The following is a 16,989-nucleotide window of genomic DNA, read 5'->3' on the forward strand; positions in this document are numbered from 1 at the left end:
CTTTGCCTAAGTTGCCTTCCTCCTCTAATTTGGTTCCTTTGTTTTTCCAGCATGTGGTTCGTTTGCATGGTATTCCGGAGAATATTGTGTCTGACAGAGGTACCCAGTTTGTTTCTAGGTTTTGGCGGTCCTTTTGTGTTAGAATGGGCATTAATTTGTCTTTTTCTTCTGCGTTTCACCCTCAGACAAATGGACAGATGGAGCGAACCAATCAGACCTTGGAAACCTATTTGAGATACTTTGTGTCTGCTGATCAGGATGATTGGGTTACCTTCTTGCCGTTGGCCGAGTTTGCCCTTAATAATCGGGCTAGTTCGGCTACTTTGGTTTCGCCTTTTTTTGTAACTTCGGTTTTCATCCTCGCTTTTCTTCAGGACAGGTTGAGCCTTCGGACTGTCCTGGGGTAGATTCTGTGGTGGACAGGTTGCAGCGGATTTAGACTCATGTGGTGGACAATTTAACATTGTCTCAGGAAAAGGCTTAACGTTTTGCTAACCGCCGTCGGTGCGTTGGTCCCCGGCTTCGGGTTGGGGATTTGGTCTGGTTGTCTTCTCGTCATGTTCGTATGAAGGTCTCTTCCCCTAAGTTCAAACCTCATTTTATTGGTCCTTATAGGATTTCGGAAATTATCAATCCGGTGTCTTTTCGTTTGGCCCTTCCAGCTTCCTTTTCCATTCATAATGTGTTCCATAGATCTTTGTTGCGGAGATATGTGATGCCCATGGTTCCCTCCATTGACCCTCCTGCTCCGGTGTTGGTTGAGGGGGAGCTGGAATATGTGGTGGAGAAGATTTTGAATTCTCGTCTTTCAAGGCGGAAACTTCAGTATCTGGTCAAGTGGAAGGGTTATGGCCAGGAGGATAACTCTTGGGTTTTTGCCTCCGATGTCCATGCTGCCGATTTGGTACGTGCTTTTCATTTGGCTCGTCCCGATCGGCCTGGGGGCTCTGGTGAGGGTTTGGTGACCCCTCCTCAAGGGGGGGGGTACTGTTGTGAATTCCGTTCTTGGGCTCCATCCTGTGGTTACGAATGGTATTTTTGGGAGTTCTGCTCTTGGGCTCCCTCTGGTGGTTTCGAGTGGAACTTAGCAGCTGCTTTCACTAATCGGTTCCCTGGCCTTGTTATTTAACTGGGCTTTTGGCTGTAGTTGATGCCAGCTGTCAATGTTTTTCCTGTGGATTCAGTTCTTTCCTGGAAGTTCTCTGTTGGCCAGTTCATTTCAGCTTAAGATAAGTTCTGCTAGTTTTTGGGTGTTTCCCTGCTTATGACCTTCTGTTCAGTTTAAGTTATGTCTCTTTTGTCCAGCTTGTCATTATGAAATATTCTGGCTAGTTGGAAGCTCTGGGGTCGCAGATTTGCCCCTCCACACCGTGAGTCGGTGTGGAGGTTATTTTTGTAAACTCTGCGTGGACATTTAGTTTTTATACTGACCGCACAGTAGCCTTTTCTATCTCTGTCTATTTAGATAGTATTGGCCTCCTTTGCTAAAATCTAGTTTCATTTCTTAGTTTGACATTTCCCTCTCCACTCACCGTCAATATTTGTGGGGGACTATCTTCCTTTGGGGGTTTCTCTGAGGCGAGATAGTTTTCCGTTTCCATCTTCAGGGGTAGCTAGTTCTAGGCAGAGATAGGAACGCTCCACGGCTATTTCTAGTGTTGGTGTTAGGAGTAGGGATTGCGGTCAGTAAAGCTACCACCTCCTCAGAGCTTGTACATTATTTGTTTTACCCACCAGGTCATTTCAGTGCTGCTTCGTAATCACTAGGTCATATCAGTGATTTCTGTCTGTGGAGCTGCCACCTCCTCTGAGCTTGTCCATGATTGGTTTTACCCACCAGGTCATCTCAGTACCGCTCCGTAACCACCAGGTCATAACAGATGCCGCAAAGTGCTTGAGAAGAGGACCGGGAACCACTGCAGACTGCGCATCGGAGGAACCGCTACAGACTCCAGAGGAGAGACACTGCTGTCTACCAGGTTAGCAAGGGGAAATAGTCATGTCTGACCCAGTAGGAGGATTGCTGGTGGTTGCAGCCGCAGGCCCCATAGCACCCCAGGCCCTGCAGCGGACGCACCCGCAGGCCCAGTCATGCCCCAGGCCCCACGGTAGATGCAGCTGCAGGCCCTATACCACCACCAGGCCCCACATGGCCCACAGCTACAAAAAGACGGCCGGACCCTGCCGCAGCTACAGCGCCCATAATGCCACTATCCATGCCATATATTCGTGGAGCGGCATGGCTGCCACAATATTCCGAGAGTCCAATACATTAAGTGACTTTAAGGAAAGACTCTGCAACCTATTTGACGTGTATCCCCTGACAGACCACCAGAAGGTCAGCATCTTCACTCGCCAACTGATTGACGTGGCCCTGAGAGAGGTAAAATCCTGGCCAGATATGGAAAAAAGGACTGTGCAGCAGATCTTTGCCAAACTCAAAATCACCTTTGAGACCCGCACCACTGCAGAAATCAAAATGAAGCTCTCCAGGTGTAATCAAAGAACACAGGATAGTATACGGGACTATGCCCTTAATCTGCAAGAGGCACTGTGGGCCATCAAACAGGTAGACCCTAACAGCGTACAGGCCGGGGATAAGCTCTTAAAGGAACAGTTCATTGAGGGACTCCTGTCCAGCACACACAAGACCCAGCTACACATCCTAGCCTTTCAAAACCCTGACCTGGACTTTGCACAATTTAAAGACAGGGCCATCCGGGTGCTGCACGAACCTCAGCCCAGCAGCACAATGCCCCCTAGGCATCCAGCCCTCACGTACCACCAGGAGGTGGCATCATATCCTCAGGTCCCTACTGAGGCCAATGCACAGATCCTGGATGATGACCCCTGCATAGGACTGCGCCTCCAGGTCCATGAACTGACAAAAAGCATAGCTGCACTCGCCAGGACCATGCAGTCCCTACAGTAATCCCCAATTGAGAAGATCAAGCTGGCTTCCAGACAGGAGGACGTCCACTGGCGACGACAGAAGAGGATCCTGCTGACCAGAGGAAGAGACGACGACCGCTATCATCAGGATGGACGACCCATCTCTAGCCGCTGCTACCAGGCAGGACACATTGCAAGGTACTGTCATTTAAACGAGCGACCCATGGGGCAGAGGACCAACCCCCAGGATTAGGACGACCAGGACCACAAAACTGGCAAGCCAAGTATGTCAGAGGATGACCTGTCCTCCCCATTGTGATCAATGGCATCCCAATGAATGCTTTATTGGACACCGGCTCTCAGGTTACAACTATGCCTTACATTCTCTATAAATGTTATTGGGCTGACACAGACATTACCCGTGCCCCAGAAAGTGATTTAACAATAGTTGACAGTAATGGTCAGCCTTTGCCACAGGTGAGGAGGTCAACATTAATTTTGGGCTGGTAGAATTGAAGGTCCAAGGAATGGTGATTGTTGATATTCACCGACGTGAAGGTAACCCTATGACGACAATTGGTACTAATGTTATTGAAAATTGACTTGCTGAGGTTATTGTCTTGTTACAACAGGTGGCCGAAACTGCTAGTTCCAGTGAGCAGAGAGTCCTGCAAAAAGAAATCAGAGCCCTGATGCAGAGACAACAGGTAGAACTGTCTGGTGGAGAAATTGGACATGTCACAGTGAGTGATCCGATCCCCATTGCAATACCCCCCAGGAGGGAAATGTCAATATGGTGTTGGGCAGCAATAGGTCTCAGAGGTAAAGACTACCAAGCCCTGGTAGAACCTGTGTATTCAGATGTAGGCCCACAATCCTGACAGCCATAGAGGTGGTTGAAGTCTGCAAGGGAAGGGTACCAGTTTGTGTTCTTAACTGTGGAGAGAAGGAGGTTCACTTAACCAGATGTGCCACACTTGCCAAACTGCTTAGGCTGGTTTCACATTTGCAGTTGTGTCTGCAGCATTTCTACCGCATATATCCGCATGCGTTGTGTATTCCTATATTTAACATTAGGGACGCAAACTTATTTAATTTTTCGCGTTTTGCCGCGTTTGACGACGCATGCATCGTTTCGTCGTTTGCGACTTGGCGCGGAAATGCAGCATGTAGTAATTTTTAGAGGCGTCAATTTCCCGCCTGGAAACGCATGCGGTCGATTGAGCAAGGATTTCAGCAAAAAAACGCATTGCTGTCTGTTGTGAACTATACTTCTTGGCTCCCTCTTGTGGTCACTAGTGATTTGGCACTTGGATTGTCTTTTACCAGGTTGGTATTCACCTGCTTCGTTAGGCCTGGGGTGTTGCTATTTAAACTTCCTGGATTCTCAGTCCAGTGCCTGGCATCATTGTAATCAGTTCATTTCTGTTTGCTCCTGTCTTCAGGTCCTGGTTCTTTTCAAGATAAGCTAAGTCCTGCTTTCTTATTTTTTGTTATTTTGCTTTATTCATATTTTTGTCCAGCTTGTACAATATGTGATTCCTGATATTGCTGGAAGCTCTAGGGGGCTGATATTCTCCCCCCTCACCGTTAGTCGGTTTGCGGGTTCTTGGATATTCAGCGTGGATATTTTGCAGGGTTTTTTGCTGACCATATAAGTCATCTTACTATTTTCTGCTATTAGTCAGTGGGCCTCTCTTTGCTAAAATCTAGTTCATTCTTACGTTTGTCTTTTCTTCTTACCGCACCGTTATTATTTGTTGGGGGCTTGTATTACTTTGGGGTCTTTTCTCTGGAGGCAAGAGAGGTCTTATTTTCCCTGATAGGGTTAGTTAGTTCTCCGGCTGGCGCGAGACGTCTACGATCAACGTAGGCACGTTCCCCGGCTACTGTTAGTGTTTGTGCTAGGATCAGGTATATGGTCAGCCTAGTTACCACGTCCCTATGAGCTGGTATTTATGTTTGCAGACTTTTGCTGTAATCTCTGAGATCCTTGCCATTGGGATCATAACAGTATGCCAGGCCATGAATAGTTAATGCATTGCAGAAGTGGGATTAAAAGAAAAGGAGTCCTGAGTTTTTTTTTTCTCCTCTTTCTTCCTTCCCCTTTTTCTCAGAGTGGCTGTAAGCTTTGCTGCAGACATGAATGTTCAGACCTTGATTACTAGTGTGGATCAGCTTGCTGCACGAGTGCAGAGCATTCAGGATTTTGTTGTTAGCAGTCCTATGTCTGAGCCTAAGATACCTATTCCTGAGCTGTTCTCTGGAGATCGATTTAAATTCAGGAATTTTAGGAATAACTGTAAATTGTTTCTATCTTTGAAACCTCGTTCGTCTGGAGATTCAGCTCAGCAAGTTAAAATTGTTATCTCCTTTTTGCGTGGCGACACTCAGGATAGGGCTTTCTCGTTAGCGCCAGGAGATCCGGCATTGGCGGATGTCGATGCGTTTTTTCTGGCGCTCGGATTGCTTTATGAGGAGCCTAATCTTGAAATTCAGGCAGAAAAAGCTCTACTGGCTATCTCTCAGGGCCAGGATGAAGCCGAAGTGTATTGCCAAAAATTTCGGAAATGGTCCGTGCTTACTCAATGGAATGAATGTGCTCTGGCCGCAAATTTCAGAAATGGCCTTTCTGAAGCCATTAAGAATGTGATGGTGGGTTTCACAATTCCTACAAGTCTGAATGATTCTATGGCGCTGGCTAGGGTTGAGCGAAACGGGTCGATCATTTTCAAAAGTCGCCGACTTTTGGCTAAGTCGGCGTCTCATGAAACCCGATCCGACCCCTGTGCTTGTCGGCCATGCGGTACGCGACTTTCGCGCCAAAGTCGCGTTTCAATGACGCGAAAAGCGCCATTTCTCAGCCAATGAAGGTGAACGCAGAGTGTGGGCAGCGTGATGACATAGATCCTGGTCCCCACCATCTTAGAGAAGGGCATTGCAGTGATTGGCTTGCTGTCTGCGGCGTCACAGGGGCTATAAAGGGGCGTTCCCGCCGACCGCCATCTTACTGCTGCTGATCTGAGCTTAGGGACAGGTTGCTGCCGCTTCATCAGAAGCAGGGAGAGCGTTAGGCAGGGTCCACTAACCACCAAACCGCTTGTGCTGCAGCGATTTCCACTGTCCAACACCACCTTCGGTGTGCAGGAACAGTGGAAGCTATTTTTTTTTTTTTTTCCCCTCAGCGCTGTAGCTCATTGGGCTGCCCTAGAAGGCTCCGTGATAGCTGTATTGCTGTGTGTACGCCACTGTGGAAACCAACTGCTTTTTTCAAAGCACATATCCTCTTGTTCCTTCCTTTCTGCACAGCTATCTTTTTTGTTTGTCCACACTTTTTATTTAATTTGTGCATCAGTCCACTCCTATTGCTGCCTGCCATACCTGGCTTACATTACTGCAGGGAGATAGTAATTGTAGGACAGTTTTTTTTTTTTTTTTGTTTTTTTTTTGTGGGAGATTAAGATTGGCATTTCTGCTACAGTGCCATCCCTGTGTGTGCCATCTCTCACTGAGTGGGCCATAGAAAGCCTATTTATTTTTTCCGTGATTTGTGTTCTAAAATCTACCTCAACACAGAAACACTACATCAATCAGTGGGAGAAAAATATTGGCCTCAGTCAGGGCTTGTGTGCCACTGCTGTGTGTGCGCTATCTCTCATTCAGTGGGCTATAGCAAGCCTATATTTTTTTTTTTTTTTTTTTTTTAATATTATTTGGTTTCAAAAGTCTCCCTGAAAAAAAAAAAAAACCTAAAAAAACAGTGGGAGAGTAATATTGCCCTTTCAGCTTGTGTGCCAGTCTTGACTCCTGGGTGTGCCACCTCTCTCCCTCTCATTCAGTGGGCCATAGAAAGCCTATTTATTTTTTTTTTTAAATATTATTGGGTTTCTAAAGTCTCCCTGAAAAAACAAAAAATACATAAAAAAACAGTGGGAGAGTAATATTGCCCTTTCAGCTTGTGTGCCAGTCTTGACTCCTGGGTGTGCCACCTCTCTCCCTTTCATTCAGTGGGCCATAGAAAGCCTATTTATTTTTTCCGTGATTTGTGTTCTAAATTCTACCTCAACACAAAAACACTACATCAATCAGTGGGAGAAAAATATTGGCCTCAGTAAGGGCTTGTGTGCCACTGCTGTGTGTGCTATCTCTCATTCAGTGGGCTATAGCAAGCCTATTTTTTTTTTTTTTTTTTTTTTTTTAATATTATTTGGTTTCTAAAGTCTCCCTGAAAAAAAAAAAAAACCTAAAAAAACAGTGGGAGAGTAATATTGCCCTTTCAGCTTGTGTGCCAGTCTTGACTCCTGGGTGTGCCACCTCTCTCCCTCTCATTCAGTGGGCCATAGAAAGCCTATTTATTTTTTTTTTTAAATATTATTGGGTTTCTAAAGTCTCCCTGAAAAAACAAAAAATACATAAAAAAACAGTGGGAGAGTAATATTGCCCTTTCAGCTTGTGTGCCAGTCTTGACTCCTGGGTGTGCCACCTCTCTCCCTTTCATTCAGTGGGCCATAGAAAGCCTATTTTTTTTTTTTTTAATATTATTTGGTTTCTAATTCTCCCTGAAAAAAAAAAAAAAACCTAAAAAAACAGTGGGAGAGTAATATTGCCCTTTCAGCTTGTGTGCCAGTCTTGACTCCTGGGTGTGCCACCTCTCTCCCTCTCATTCAGTGGGCCATAGAAAGCCTATTTATTTTTTTTTTAAAATATTATTGGGTTTCTAAAGTCTCCCTGAAAAAACAAAAAATACATAAAAAAACAGTGGGAGAGTAATATTGCCCTTTCAGCTTGTGTGCCAGTCTTGACTCCTGGGTGTGCCACCTCTCTCCCTTTCATTCAGTGGGCCATAGAAAGCCTATTTTTTTTTTCCGTGATTTGTGTTCTAAATTCTACCTCAACACAAAAACACTACATCAATCAGTGGGAGAAAAATATTGGCCTCAGTAAGGGCTTGTGTGCCACTGCTGTGTGTGCTATCTCTCATTCAGTGGGCTATAGCAAGCCTATTTTTTTTTTTTTTTTTTTTTTTTTAATATTATTTGGTTTCTAAAGTCTCCCTGAAAAAAAAAAAAAACCTAAAAAAACAGTGGGAGAGTAATATTGCCCTTTCAGCTTGTGTGCCAGTCTTGACTCCTGGGTGTGCCACCTCTCTCCCTCTCATTCAGTGGGCCATAGAAAGCCTATTTATTTTTTTTTTTAAATATTATTGGGTTTCTAAAGTCTCCCTGAAAAAACAAAAAATACATAAAAAAACAGTGGGAGAGTAATATTGCCCTTTCAGCTTGTGTGCCAGTCTTGACTCCTGGGTGTGCCACCTCTCTCCCTTTCATTCAGTGGGCCATAGAAAGCCTATTTTTTTTTTTTTTTTAATATTATTTGGTTTCTAATTCTCCCTGAAAAAAAAAAAAAAACCTAAAAAAACAGTGGGAGAGTAATATTGCCCTTTCAGCTTGTGTGCCAGTCTTGACTCCTGGGTGTGTCACCTCTCTCCCTCTCATTCAGTGGGCCATAGAAAGCCTATTTATTTTTTTTTTTAAATATTATTGGGTTTCTAAAGTCTCCCTGAAAAAACAAAAAATACATAAAAAAACAGTGGGAGAGTAATATTGCCCTTTCAGCTTGTGTGCCAGTCTTGACTCCTGGGTGTGCCACCTCTCTCCCTTTCATTCAGTGGGCCATAGAAAGCCTATTTTTTTTTTTTTTAATATTATTTGGTTTCTAATTCTCCCTGAAAAAAAAAAAAAAACCTAAAAAAACAGTGGGAGAGTAATATTGCCCTTTCAGCTTGTGTGCCAGTCTTGACTCCTGGGTGTGTCACCTCTCTCCCTCTCATTCAGTGGGCCATAGAAAGCCTATTTATTTTTTTTTTTAAATATTATTGGGTTTCTAAAGTCTCCCTGAAAAAACAAAAAATACATAAAAAAACAGTGGGAGAGTAATATTGCCCTTTCAGCTTGTGTGCCAGTCTTGACTCCTGGGTGTGCCACCTCTCTCCCTCTCATTCAGTGGGCCATAGAAAGCCTTTTTTTTTTTTGGTTTTTTTAATATTATTTGGTTTCTAAAGTCTCCCTGAAAAAAACAAAAAAAACATAAAAAACAGTGGGAGAGTAATATTGCCCTTTCAGCTTGTGCGCCAGTCTTGACTCCTGGTTGTGCCACCTCTCTCTCTCTAATTGTGGGCCATAGAAAGCCTTTTTTTTTTTTTTTTTTAATATTATTTGGTTTCTAAAGTCTCCCTGAGAAAAAAAAATAAATAAATTAGGTGGGAGATTAATATTGACATTAGTGCTTGAGTGACAGTCCTGCGTGTGTGTCATCTCTGTGATTTTGTGCCACAGAAAACAGAGTGTGTAACATTGTGCCTGATTTTCCTTGTGGTCTCACCAACCTGTTAAGGGATATTGAAATCATACTGAAGTTATAGCTCACCGTGTAAGTTGTTTGATAGCAACAAATAAAGTTACTTTGGTTAAGATTTTAAAACAATGAGGAAGTCTGGTGCAAGAGGTCGTCGTGGGCGTTCATTGTCAGCTGGTAATGATGGTAGTGGTAGTGGAGCATCAGGTGGTCGTGGGGATAAAAATATTCCACCTAAGTCTGGAGCTGTGGAGCCAGTTTCGTCGTCAGGCTACACAAGGCCTCGAACGCTCTCTTTTCTGGGAGTAGGAAAACCGCTTTTAAAGGCGGAGCAGCAACAGCAAGTTTTGGCTTACATTGCAGACTCAGCCTCTAGCTCTTTTGCCTCCTCTTCCGAAACTGGTAAATGTAAAAGCAGCGCGTCGCTTGTGGATGTTCACGGTCAGGGACAAGTCGCTTCCTTGTCCTCCTCAGCAAAAACTACAACAAGAGAGAAGGATGCAGCAGGCGACACAACGGGTCACTCCATGGAGCTCTTTACACATACCGTCCCTGGCTTAGAAAGTGAAACATTTAACAGGCCATGCCCATTACAAGTATATTCTGACATGGAGTGCACTGATGCACAGCCACAGCCAGAGTACTATGCTGCTCCTTTGACTCAGACCACCACATTGCCCTCTCAGGGTACAGATCCACAATCAGACCCTGATGAGACTATGTTGCCCCGCCACGAACGCTATACCACCGACCGACACAGTGACACAGACGAAGTTGCACACGAGCTCGAAGAGGAGGTAATAGATGACCCAGTTATTGACCCCGATTGGCAGCCATTGGGGGAACAGGGTGCAGGCGGCAGTAGTTCAGAAGCGGAGGTGGAGGAGGGGCCGCAGCAGGCATCAACATCGCAACAGGTTCCATCTGCCGGGCCCGTATCTGGACCAAAACGCGTGTCAAAGCCAAAACCTGTTGGAGCACAGCGTTGCCATCCGGTTAAAGCTCAGTCTGCAATCCCTGAAAAGGGATCAGAGTCTAGGAAGAGTGCAGTCTGGCATTTTTTTAAACAACATCCAACTGATCAGCGCAAAGTCATCTGTCAAAAATGTTCAACTAGCTTAAGCAGAGGTCAGAATCTGAAAAGTCTAAATACTAGTTGCATGCATAGACACTTAACCACCATGCATTCTCAAGCCTGGACTAACTACCAAACGTCCCTCAAGGTTGTAGCACCCTCGGCCAATGAAGCTAGTCAGCAACGCAACATCCCTTCCGTCACTGTAAGGCCACCATTTTCCGCACCACCGGCAGTATCTGTGCAGGTTTCTTTGCCAGCCAAAAGCAGTCAGGGTCAGGGAATCACCAGTTTTGTAGGAGGAAATATTGCATGTAGGGCACCGGCGGAAACAATACCGTCTCCAACCGTCTCTCAGTCTGCCATGTCCACCGGCACACCCGAAAGTTCCACGATCTACAGCTCTCCAGTCCAGCTCACCCTACATGAGACTCTGGTTAGAAAAAGGAAGTACTTATCCTCGCATCCGCGTACACAGGGTTTTAACGCCCACATAGCTAGACTAATCTCGTTAGAGATGATGCCCTACCGGTTAGTTGAAAGCGAAGCTTTCAAAGCCCTGATGGAGTACGCTGAACCACGATACGAGCTACCCAGTCGACACTTTTTTTCCAGAAAAGCCATCCCAGCCCTGCACCAGCATGTTAAACAGCGCATCGTCCATGCACTCAGGCAATCTGTGAGTACAAAGGTGCACCTGACTACAGATGCATGGACCAGTAGGCATGGCCAGGGACGTTATGTGTCCATCACGGCACACTGGGTGAATGTGGTGGATGCAGGGTCCACAGGCGACATCAATTTAGGGACAGTTGTGCCTAGCCCACGGTCTAGGAAACAGTTGGCTGTAGGCGTTCGCACCCCCTCCTCCTCCTCCTCGTCCTCCTGCAGAAGCTACAGCTCTTCCACAGAACGCAGTCGGCCAACCACTCCATCGGCAGATGACACTGTTGCACACCAGTTGTCCCATTATGGGCCAGCTACTGCCAAGCGTCAGCAGGCTGTATTGGCTATGAAGTGTTTGGGCGACAACAGACACACCGCGGAAGTTCTGTCCGAGTTCTTGCAACAAGAAACGCAGTCGTGGCTGGGCACAGTAGATCTTGAGGCAGGCAAGGTAGTGAGTGATAACGGAAGGAATTTCATGGCTGCCATCTCCCTTTCCCAACTGAAACACATTCCTTGCCTGGCTCACACCTTAAACCTGGTGGTGCAGTGCTTATTGAAAACTTATCCTGGGTTCTCCGACCTGCTCCTCAAAGTGCGTGCACTTTGCTCACATATCCGACGTTCGCCTGTACACGCCAGCCGTATGCAGACCTATCAGCGGTCTTTGAACCTTCCCCAGCATCGCCTAATCATAGACGTTGCAACAAGGTGGAACTCAACACTGCACATGCTTCAGAGACTGTGCGAACAGAGGCGTGCTGTTATTTATTTGTGGGAGGATACACGGGCAGGCAGTAGGATGGCAGACATGGAGTTGTCAGGTGTGCAGTGGTCGAAGATACAAGACATGTGTCAAGTCCTTCAGTGTTTTGAGGAATGCACACGGCTGGTTAGTGCAGACAACGCCGTAATAAGCATGAGCATCCCCCTAATGCGTCTGCTGATGCAAAGTTTGACGCACATAAAGGAGCAGGCGTCTGCACCAGAGGAAGAGGGAAGCCTTGATGACAGTCAGCCATTGTCTGGTCAGGGCAGTGTACAGGACGAGGTAGCGGGCGAAGAGGAGGTGGAGGACGAGGAGGATGATGGGGATGAGTATATTTTTAATGCGGAAACTTTCACGGGGGCACAGGAAATTGGTTGCGTGTCACGGCCGGGTTCTGGTTTTTTGAGGGACACAAGTGACGTAGATTTGCCTGCAACTGCCCCTCAACCAATCACAACCGGAGATTTGACAAGTGGAACTTTGGCCCACATGGCGGATTATGCCTTACGTATCCTACAAAGGGACACACGCATTACGAAAATGATGAACGATGACGATTACTGGTTGGCCTGCCTCCTTGATCCACGCTATAAAGGCAAATTGCAAAATATTATGCCACATGAGAACTTGGAACTAATATTAGCAACCAAACAATCAACTCTTGTTGACCGTTTGCTTCAGGCATTCCCAGCACACAGCGCACGTGATCGTTCTCACACGAGCTCCAGGGGGCAGCAGACTAGGAGTGTTAGGGGTGCACACATCAGAAGTGGCGTTGGACAGAGGGGTTTTCTGACCAGGTTGTGGAGTGATTTTGCTATGACCGCAGACAGGACAGGTACTGCTGCATCAATTGAAAGTGACAGGAGACAACATTTGTCCAGTATGGTTACTAACTATTTTTCATCCCTTATCGATGTTCTCCCTCAACCGTCATTCCCATTTGATTACTGGGCCTCCAAATTAGACACCTGGCCAGAATTGGCAGAATATGCATTGCAGGAGCTTGCTTGCCCGGCAGCAAGTGTCCTATCAGAAAGAGTATTCAGTGCTGCAGGGTCAATATTAACCGAAAAAAGGACTCGTCTGGCTACCCAAAATGTTGACGATCTAACATTCATTAAAATGAACCACAACTGGATTTCAAAATCTTTTGCCCCACCTTGCCCGGCCGACACCTAGCTTTCCTATGAAAAGCTCTTGCCTGTGAATTACTTTTCTAATGTCTAATTTGCTGCTGCAGATTGTACAGCATACGACATGTTTACACCTCCCTAAATGGCCAAACTCCCCACACGGGGCCGTGGTATCGCGACTTGGCGCAAGCACCCGTGAGACTGCTGTTTGTCTGAAGAGGTGGGTGTGCTCGCTTTTGGTTGACGGCATTGCTACTGGGTCCCTCATAGTACAATGTAGTGTCTCTGGCGGTGGTGGTGCGCACCCAACGTCAGACACACCGTTGTAACATGAGTGGCCCTGGGGCGGTCCCGCCGGCCTCAAGAGAGTTCCCCCCTACCCCAGCTCAAACTGGGCTCTACTACGTGCAAAATTATGTCGCACAGCTCCACCAATCTTTAGTCTATTCGCTGACATCATTCAATGTCTGGCACTGACAATACAAATTTGTAGACATCTATGATGCAACTTAAAGTAGTCTGTGTCTGTGTCCTATATTGGCACCATTAAATAGTTACTGCCAAATTACTATGTCAGAAACACAGCAGATGAGCCCACCCCTGTACCTAAGTATGCCATCTTTTTTTTTGTTTTGGTTGTTTTGCGAGACATTAACATCTATTTATATTTTGGGAGTACTGGGACAGACACTCCTTGCACTACTCCTCCACTCAGCACCAAGCTGCCTGCCCGTGTATCCATGTAACCGCTGTAAAACTGCCATGAGCCTATTGTTTGTTATTTTAGGCCTTTGATAGCCTGTCTGCGGTCCCTACTCCTCCACTGACCACCAAGCTGCCTGCCCGTGTATCCATGTAACCGCTGTAAAACTGCCATGAGCCTATTGTTTGTTATTTTAGGCCTTTGAAGCCTTTCTGCGCTCCCTCCTTCCACTAGTCCTCCACTGACCAGACCACTGCTGCCCGTGTACCCCTGGAACCAATTTTAAAGTGCCTACAGTCAGCCCATTTTATTGTGTTAGGCCTTCGAAGCCTGTCTGCGGTCCATACTTCCACTAGTCCTCCACTGACCAGACCACTGCTGCCCGTGTACCCCTGGAACCAATTTTAAAGTGCCTACAGCCAGCCCATTTTATTGTGTTAGGCCTTCGAAGCCTGTCTGCGGTCCATACTTCCACTAGGCCTCCACTGACCAGACCACTGCTGCCCGTGTACCCCTGGAACCAATTTTAAAGTGCCTACAGCCAGCCCATTTTATTGTGTTAGGCCTTCGAAGCCTGTCTGCGGTCCATACTTCCACTAGGCCTCCACTGACCAGACCACTGCTGCCCGTGTACCCCTGGAACCAATTTTAAAGTGCCTACAGCCAGCCCATTTTATTGTGTTAGGCCTTCGAAGCCTGTCTGCGGTCCATACTTTAAATACTCCTCCACTCACCACCAAGCTGCCTGCCCGTGTATCCATGTAACCGCTGTAAAACTGCCATGAGCCTATTGTTTGTTATGTTAGGCCTTTGATAGCCTGTCTGCGGTCCTTACTTTAAATACTCCTCCACTCACCACCTAGCTGCCTGTGTATCCATGTAACCGATGTAAAACTGCCATGACTGCCTACTGTTTGTTATTTTAGGCCTTTGATAGCCTGTCTGCGGCCCCTACTTGCAATACTCCTCCACTGACCACAATGCTGCCTGGAGTGCCTGCCTGTGTATCCATGTAACCGATGTAAAACTGCCATGACTGCCTACTGTTTGTTATTTTAGGCCTTTGATAGCCTGTCTGCGGCCCCTACTTGCAATACTCCTCCACTGAGCACAATGCTGCCTGGAGTGCCTGCCTGTGTATCCATGTAACCGATGTAAAACTGCCATGACTGCCTACTGTTTGTTATTTTAGGCCTTTGATAGCCTGTCTGCAGCCCCTACTTGCAATACTCCTCCACTGACCACACCAATGCTGCCCGTGTACCCCTGGAACCTATTTAAAAGTTCATAGAGCCTAGTTATATATTTTATTTACTATTAATAAGGCCATGATGGACTACGCTGTACCACGCTACAAGCTAACCAGTCGACACTTCTTTTGCGAGAAAAGCCATCCCAACCCTCCACCAGCATGTAGAAGACCGCATTGTCCATGCACTCTGGCAATCTGTGAGTACAAAGGTGCACCTGACAACAGACGCATGGACCTGTAGGCATGGCCACGGAAGATTACGTGTCCATTACGGCGCAATGGGTTAATGTGGTGGATGCATGGTCCACAGGGGACAGCCTACTAAGTCTGTCTGCAGTCCCTAATTCAAATTGTCCTCCACTGTCTAAATCGGAACTTCCACCTTCTGGCTTTCGGCCTATAGTATCAGAAATTAAACTGCATTTGGCCTTCAACTTTGGTTAGGGCCTACTAACGGCTTCTGCCCCTCCCTGGTGTTGCCCTCAACTAAATAAAGCTGAGCTTCAACCTTCCGGCTCTCATTATGTGGTTTTAAAAAAAAAAATGGTGGTTAGGGCCTACTAACGGCTTCTGCCCCTCCCTGGTGTTGTCCTCAACTAAATAAAGCTGAGCTTCAACCTTCCGGCTCTCATTATGTGGTTTAAAAAAAAAAAATGGTGGTTAGGGCCTACTAACGGCTTCTGCCCCTCCCTGGTGTTGTCCTCAACTAAATAAAGCTGAGCTTCAACCTTCCGGCTCTCATTAAGTGGTTTTAAAAAAAAAAAAAATGGTGGTTAGGGCCTACTAACGGCTTCTGCCCCTCCCTGGTGTTGTCCTCAACTAAATAAAGCTGAGCTTCAACCTTCCGGCTCTCATTAAGTGGTTTTAAAAAAAAAAAAAATGGTGGTTAGGGCCTACTAACGGCTTCTGCCCCTCCCTGGTGTTGCCCTCAACTAAATAAAGCTGAGCTTCAACCTTCTGCTCCAAATTACCATTTTAAAAAATGCAATAGGCTTTTCCGGCCTACTAAAGGTGTCTGCCCCTCCCTGGTGTTGTCCTCAACTGAACAAAGCTGAGCTTCCACATTCTGGCTTTCGCCCTATACTATCAGATATTAAACTGCATTTGGCCTACTAGTGTGGTTAGGCCCTTGAAACAGTGTCTGCTGCTCTTGGGTTTGCTACTCCACTGAACAAAGCAATGCCGCCTGTTTAGTCCTGTTACCAATTTTGAACTGCATGTAGCCTACTTTATTCTTTGGCCCTATATCTGTTTCCTCCTCATCCTGCCCATTGCCCAGCCACTGCTAAATGAGTCTGCTGGTACATTGACCTAGACCACTACATTCCCCTTGTACTCTACACAGCCAGAATCTGTCCCTGCTGAAAGTAAGGTTCCCCTTCCCGCATGTTATACCACCTTACACAGGGACAAAGAGGAAGGTGCAGATGAAAGTGCAGGTTCCTTCATCAGGTGGGGGGGCATACTCGTTGGCGACGTCACTGGCACAGGGCCCCTCAGAGTACGCAAAAGTGTCGCTGCTGGTGGGAGGCGCCCCCGCCATGCAAACACACCGCCGTACTTTGAGGGGCCCTGTGCCAGTGGCAATGCGAACGAGTGGGCCCCCCCTGCTTGCTCAGGATCACAGCACTTGCAACTTTTAAATACTTACCTTTCCCTGCAACACCGCCGTGACGTAGTCCGCATTTCCTGGGCCCACGAAAAACTTGAGCCAGCCCTACTCCCCCCACAACTTTCCCCCAATTCCCTATGCCCAACTATTATTATACAGTTAATTAAGATTGGCAAGCTTCAGAAACAAGAATGGATGTTTTTGGCATTAAAATGGGCACTGTAGGTGTTTTCCTGGCCTCCACTCACTGCCGACTATGCTTCCCCATTGACTTGCATTGGGTTTCGTGTTTCGGTCGATCCCCGACTTTTAGCGATAATCGGCCGACTGCACTCGACTCGACTCTGGACAAAATCGGGTTTCCCAAAACCCTACTCGATCTTAAAAAAATGAAAGTCGCTCAACCCTAGCGCTGGCTATTCAGATTGATCGGCGTTTGCGGGAGCGCAAATCCGCTAATCCTCTGGCGGTGTTGTCTGAACAGACACCTGTTTCAATGCAATGTGATAGAAACCCCGATCCAGCAATGC

Source organism: Ranitomeya variabilis, chromosome 2 (assembly GCF_051348905.1).
Source record: "Ranitomeya variabilis isolate aRanVar5 chromosome 2, aRanVar5.hap1, whole genome shotgun sequence".
Classification (NCBI taxonomy): Eukaryota; Metazoa; Chordata; class Amphibia; order Anura; family Dendrobatidae; genus Ranitomeya; species Ranitomeya variabilis.